Source organism: Magnolia sinica, chromosome 19 (assembly GCF_029962835.1).
Source record: "Magnolia sinica isolate HGM2019 chromosome 19, MsV1, whole genome shotgun sequence".
In the NCBI taxonomy this organism is placed as follows: Eukaryota; Viridiplantae; Streptophyta; class Magnoliopsida; order Magnoliales; family Magnoliaceae; genus Magnolia; species Magnolia sinica.
Genome location: NC_080591.1, coordinates 10,251,641 through 10,258,855, shown reverse-complemented (window position 1 = coordinate 10,258,855; position 7,215 = coordinate 10,251,641). Strand labels below are relative to the sequence as shown.

General features: G+C 40.6%; 1 long non-coding RNA gene across 1 annotated transcript; it reads right to left on the bottom strand.

Moving 5' to 3' along the window:
* Positions 1 to 5,608: 5,608 nt before the first annotated feature.
* LOC131235144 (uncharacterized) lies at positions 5,609 to 6,702 on the bottom strand. The gene is made up of 2 exons (XR_009165960.1): positions 6,386 to 6,702; positions 5,609 to 6,153 (listed from the first exon to the last, which is right to left on the bottom strand). It is a non-coding gene; the product is annotated as an uncharacterized LOC131235144 (long non-coding RNA).
* Positions 6,703 to 7,215: the final 513 nt, after the last annotated feature.

Genomic DNA, 7,215 nt, shown 5'->3' with positions numbered 1-7,215 from the left:
CTTCAATATATCTAATGTGAAAACCACAAAAGAATTAATGGAAGCCTTAGCCACCATGTATGAAAAACCCTCAGCGTCCAACAAGGTTCATCTTATGAAACAACTATTTAACATGAAGATGTTAGATGGTGGGAGCGTGGCTGAACATCTAAACGAGTTCAATACAGTCACGAGCCAGTTAGAATCCGTTGACATTATTTTTAAGGACGAGGTCAGGGCATTATTGATCTTGTCTAGTTTGCTAGACAGTTGGGATGATTTGGTGATTGCTGTGAGCAATTCTTCAGGGTCGACAAAGCTGAAATTTGATGATGTGGTCGGTCTAATTTTCAGCGAAGAATCTAGGAGAATTGCATCAGGAGTTTCAGGGGATTCAGGAATGCTCTAAACATTGAAGGAAGTTGAAGATCGCTGAATAAATGAGGCAATAAACATGGACGTTCTAAGTCCGAAAGACAAAGACGGGTGTTGGCATTGCGGGAAGAAGGGGCACATGAAATATGATTGCAGGGCGCTCAAGAAACAAGAATAAAGCTCTCAAAGTAGGAAGGATTCAGTGAATCTATCTGAGGAGAGTGACACAGAGGCGTTGATCTTATCTTTTGATGTGAGGAATGAGTCTTGGGTTATAGACTCGGGTGCTTCGTTTCATGCCACTTCGTGTAAGGAAGTTCTGCGTGATTATGTGTCAGGCGACTTCAGGAGAATCTACCTAGGTGATGATGAGCCATGCAGTATTGTTGGAAAGGGAGACATTCATATAAATCAGAAAAATGGAACGACTTTGAAATTGAAGGATGTCAGACATGTACCGAGTTTGAAACGAAACTTGATCTCAGTGGGGCAGTTGACCGATACCGGTTATGTGACGACATTCACCAGTGATTTCTGGAAGATCACAAAATGTGCCTTGGTGATATCTCGAGGCAAAAAGGAACGTACTTTGTACGTGACTTCAGGATCGTATAGTTCACTCGCAGTCGTATCAACTGGAGTGAATGGGTAGTTATAACATCAGAGGTTGGGACATATGAGTGAGAAAGGGATGAAAGTGCTATTGTTAAAAGGGAAGCTACCAGGGCTGAAGTCTATTGACTTGGAATTCTGTGAGGACTGCGTGTATGATAAGCAGAAGAAGGTTAGTTTCAAGAAGACAGGACGTGCTCCAAAGACGCATCTATTAGAGCTTGTACACACTAATGTGTGGGGACTGGCATAGGTATCATCTCTTGGTGGCTCACGTTATTTTGTTTCCTTTATTGATGATGCTAGTAGAAAATTGTGAATGTATTTCTTAAAGCACAAACCTGATGTATTTGATGTATTTAAGAAGTGGAAAGTAATGGTAGAAAACGATACAGGTAAAATAGTCAAATATATCAGATCGGATAATGAGGGAGAATACTGTGATAAGAGATTTGAGGAGTATTGTGCAGCAAATGAAATTAAACATCAGAAAATGATTCTAGGGACACCGCAGCAGAATGGTGTGGCTGAGCGTATTAACAAGACCATCCTTGAGCACGCCATGAGCATGAGGTTACATGCAGGGTTGTCCAAAACCTTTTGGGCAGATGCTGTGAATACTGTCGCATATCTCATCAATAGAAGTCCCTTAGCACCATTGGATGGTGGGCTACTAGAAGAAACATGGACTGAAAAAGAAGTGAACCTTGCACATTTCAGAGTGTTCGGTTGCACTTCATATGTTCACATTGATGCAGAGCACAGAAACTAATTGAATGCGAGTCCATGAGGTGCACGTTTATAGGCTATGGGTAACATGATTTTGGCTACAGGTTTTAGGATTCAGAAAACAGAAAAATCATCAGAAGTAAGGACGTAGTCTTTAATAAAAAAAAATGATGCATAAGGACAGTGTGCAGGAAAATAAGGCCGAGGAGAAAGAATTTGTAGAGTTGGAAGAGTTACCAGACACGGGTGTTACAGTGCCACAAGATGATCATGCACAGGAGCATTATGAGGGAGCACCACAGACACCGGTTGTAAGGAGGTCTACTCAAGAGAAGAGACCCACGGTCCGATACTTACCCTACTTACATTATCTACTACTGATAGATAATGGTGAACCAGAGTGTTTTGAAGAGGCATTACAGTCGAATACACGGGTTAAGTGGGACTAGGCCATGGATGATGAGATGAACTCTCTTTAGTCTAATCGTACATGGGAACTAGTCACTCTACCTAAGGGTAAAAAAGCTCTTCATAACAAGTGGGTTTATAGACTGAAGAAGGAGCATGATGGTTTGAAACGGTACAAGGCTAGATTGGTTGTGAAAGGGTTTCAACAAAAGGCAGATATCAATTTCACTGAAATTTTTTTACATGTGGTGAAAATGTCTACGATTCGGATGGTCTTAAGTATAGTGACTATAGAGGACTTACATTTAGAGCAGATAGATGTTAAGATAGCCTTTCTTCATGGAGACTTTTAAGAAGAGATATATATATATGCATCAGCCGACATGATACGTGACACCAGGAAAGGAGTATAAGGTGTACAGATTGAAGAAAAATCTATATGGCATGAAGCAGACCCCGAGGCAGTGGTACAAGAAGTTCGACAGTTTTATGTTGGGAAACGGTTTTAGGAAATGTCATGCAGACCCCTATTGCTATTTGAATAATTTTGATACGTCATACATCATCCTCCTTTTGTATGTTGATGATATGCTTGTGGCCGGTTCAAGCATGAAGGATATCTCAGATCTCAAAAGACAACTGTCTAGAGAATTTGACATGAAGGATTTAGGAGCTACAAAATAAATCCCAGGCATGAGGATAAAGCGTGACAAGGAAAGCAAAAAACTGATTTTCTCATAGGTAAAGTACATAGCTAAGGTACTTGATCGATTCAATATGGGAGGTGCTAAGCCGGTTAGCACTTTATTAGCCAATCACTTCAAGCTATTTAAGGAGCAAGGGACAAAAACGCAAGAGGAATGAGATTACATGGCTAAAGTCCCATACAGGTTAGTTATTGGGAGTCTCATGTATACTATGGTGAGCACGAGGCCAGACATTACTAAGCAGTGGGAGTTGTTAGCAGGTTCCTGAACAACCCCGGGAAGAAATATTGGGAAGTTGTGAAGTGGATCCTCAGATACCTGGTAGGTACTGTGGATATAGGGATGTACTATGGTGGATCGAAAATCAAGCTACAAGGCTATGTAGATTCAGACTTGGCAGAAGATATCGACAGCAAAAAAATACTACAGGTTATGTCTTTACTCTGGGTAGTGTTGCAGTCAGTTAGGTCTCTAAGTTACATAAGATAGTATCTATTAATACGACGGAAGTAGAATATGTTGCAGCTACAGAATCGTGCAAGGAGATCGTATGGATGTAAGGTTTCATGGAAGAGTTGGGTAAGAAGCAAGCAGATTGTAAGCTATACAGTGACGGTCAGAGTGCAATACACTTGGCTAAGAATTCAGCCTTTCATTCAAGAGCCAAGCATATTGACATCAGATATCACTTCATACGTTCGTTACTGGAAGATGGATCGATTACTCTGGAGAAGATTCATACAAGTGAGAATCCTCCGGATATGCTGATCAAGGTGGTCACACGGGAGAAGCTGAAGTTCTGTTCAGCTTTAATTAGTCTTCAGGCTTGAAGACGGGGAGGTGGTACACTCCGGATGAAAAAGACAGGTTTATGACAATGTGTTTCCAAGTGGGAGATGGTTGAGATGTGGAGCTACATCTGGGGGCCGCTCGACCAGTCGAGTGCCTTGCTCGACCGGTCGAGTACTGGCTCGACTCAAAGTCCAGCGAGCAAAATTGATTTTTGGTCTGAGGTGCTCGACCGGTCGAGGCCCCTGCTCGACCAGTCGAGGGGTTCGCTCGACCGGTAGAGCAGCCTCTCGACCAGTCGAGGTTACGTAGATTTGTTTCCGGATCTTACACGGATTGCGGATTTTTTAAGTCAGTTTTCGCAAGGGTGCGAAAGGGAAGTTCCCTAAACTATAAATAGGGGTCCCTAGGGCTTTTCTAGGTATGATGGAAAATAATTCTAAGGTGTGGGTAAAGGGTTTTTAATGTACTTCCAAGGGAAAGGTTAGTATATTGCCTTGTAATCTTCATTTTTCTTCACAGTGGAAGTTTGCATTCGTGGTTTTTTACCCTTGTTGGGGTTTTTCCACGTATATCTTGTCTTGTGGTTTGTTTGGAATGCTTTGATTCTTTCTCTAGTCTATATTTATTCCTGTTTATCGTTTGTGGGTGAGACCGGAGATTGGGTCTCGGTTCACTGTGTTGTTGGCGTGCTGCGCAACAAGATTTAGTTTAAAATTGTTTATGACTGTGATTTTGTTGAACGGTATTAAATATTCTAATTAAATAAAGTCCCAAATGGGTACATGTAGTTTAGTTTAAGGATTTAATTATGTGGCTGTGAATGTGATGAAATTGGTATGAAATGGACATGTGATTGTATGGATATGCGGATGTTATAGTGGTGAAAATGTAAACTACATTAAATTTCACCTCCTAACAACTATACGATAAGTGAAATTATATACACTTATTGTATGAGTCATGAACAATAACTCAGGTCCTAAGGTACAGAGAAAGTCTGTATCCGAATTACGGCCGTGATATGTAATGCTTCCTAACTTAGATAATCGCATTTAGCACATATTGTACAAACTTGGCCACTGAGACCAACTAATCAGGTGCCTAGCTGGGTTGTGATGGGTAAATCGTCTGAACAACTCAAGTCAACTTAGACAAGTGGCATCTGACTCATCAGAGTAGTAGTAGAAACCATGCCTATAAACCATCTAGAGTGTCAGTGGGCTGGGCTAGGATAGTTCATGCAATAAATAGAATGGGCCAATTCAAAATTAAGGTCTGAACCAGTGGGAAGTAATTTTAGGACCAAGTGGCAAACCCATTGGTTGATCAAGACCAATGATAATGGAACCCACCACATGGATAGGCCATATCACAAGAATGTTGAAGATCTAATTTTGGTAGGGTGGGCCTCAGTTGATGATTGGCTTGGACGTCTCTACATGATTAGAGGTAAACTGACATCTACTTCAAGGAAAAAAAAAAAAAAAAACCTTTGTATTTGTTTGTTTTGCCTTCCAAAATTACATACTAGTGTGAAAGATTAAAAAACAACTACAGGCAACTTGCCGGCCCAAACAACATAGAATTTAGGCCCCATAGCAATAGACCATGCTAATATAAAACACACCAATATCTTATCCATTAAATGAAGGGTCCAATTATCAAACTGGACAGTCCATCCTACGGTGCCTCATACTAGATATAAGATTCTTGACGTTTTTCAAGAATCACCTAGATCAAACGGTTTTAACTATCCAACAAGCACTGCAACCTGGGCAAAATTTTCAAGCCTGCCATGTAAACATGATGGGCCTGGACTCAGGTTCCACTACTCTTCTTACTGAGGTCCGGTCCATTTATTGCCAACATGGAACCGTCGCTAAATTTAGACTAGCACATAGATAGATAGAGAGAGAGAGAGAGAGAGAGAGAGAGAGAGAGAGAGAGAGAGAGAGAGAGAGAGAGAGATTGCCCACAAGATTCAAATACAACTGTTTGAGATGGAATGCTCACAAGATTCAAATACAACTATATTCTTGAAAAACATATAAATACTATCGAAAGCCCTCCTAGAAGGCCCAAACAACTTAGAATTTGGGCTCACACAAATGGACCATGCTAATATAAAAACACACCATATCCTCAAACCAACAACTCAATTGCTTCAGTAGCGTACTAATCCATCCAGCTCCTTTAATTAACTCACTTATGTAATTATAATAACCATTTGCTTATAGTTGAGTTTGGTTGCACTAAATACCATAACTCTCATGATATTTTTCACCAAGTTAGACTTGATTAATCATGAAATATTATTTAATTTCATGATATTTGGTGCAACCAAACACAGCCTAAACATGTGTCTGTATATATATAGTTATATGATATTCTATGTATTAAGGACCGGGTGGTCGGCAAGGGTAAACTTTGGTGCATGGACGAGTATAGCCGCGTCCGCCACCACCATTGACAGGTTTATTCGGATCAAGATAGCCATAATGAATGGGTGTGACGTGGACTGCATCCACCTGATGGCTGGCCTCCTGTTGATCTGCAACAATATCAAAAAAGAAAAAAAGTTTTATTACTTGTAACTAATATTTTGAGTATGCAAACCATGGATTGGACCCTCTACAAGGCACTGTGATGTGTGTACGGAGATTTAACCGTAGATATCATGAGCCACAGCCAACATTTGTTATGATGTGGTGGTTAAAAGAAGTTTGTAGCGGTCCTTGTTTAAGAGAATAATGGAGGATTAATATGTGCAACATGATACTCACCTACATGGGAATTGTAGAGCATCCGGCTTGCTGATATCTTACTAGGGATGAGAAGAATGGAAAGGAGGAGAATGCAAAGAAGCATACAACCCTTTGTATTCATGATCTCTTCCTTTGTTTCCAATAATGGATTGAATGAGTAAGCTTCGGCCCTCCACCCTCTATTTATAATCTCTTCTTTTAGAGAGAGGGAGATTCCCTTTTCTCTTCCTTGAAATTTCCTGGAAAATGGCACATTTAACTTTCTTTGGAGAAGTCCAATAAGTGTTGGCACTGAACATATGGAAAGTATCTACATCAATCAGGACCGTTGGTCAGATTGACTTTAGGGTCAATCTGTCCCCCAGGGTGACTACCGCTCCACGCCTGGTATTCCTGATTGGCCGGCAGGGAGAAGTCACGCATTTCAGAACAGTGCTCTTAGTTGCATCAGGATCAGTACACATCGTGAACTCCATTGAACTAGATTGCTCATTAGGTCCAACGTACATTTCTTAAGCTAGTATGCAAATATTATCTCTATCTGATAAATACTAACCATTTGATCTGAACGGTCAAGACCCTTCACACAAAAATATTTTCAATCAACATGCATGTGTGGTGTTAATGATGAGTTTACCAGCCTGATTTTTGGTTGGACTTATAAACTGTGGGTTTCACCTGATGTACGGTTTGGATGTGCAATACGTGGCACATGTGGTTGTGTGAAGTGTCATAAAACCCAAGCATGCTCTTTGAAATCGTACTTGCTATATGCTTAAGTCTAAATTTCAAAATGGCCCCCCTTCCATCTGACAGTTTAACTGGAATTATATCATGTTGAGAATATC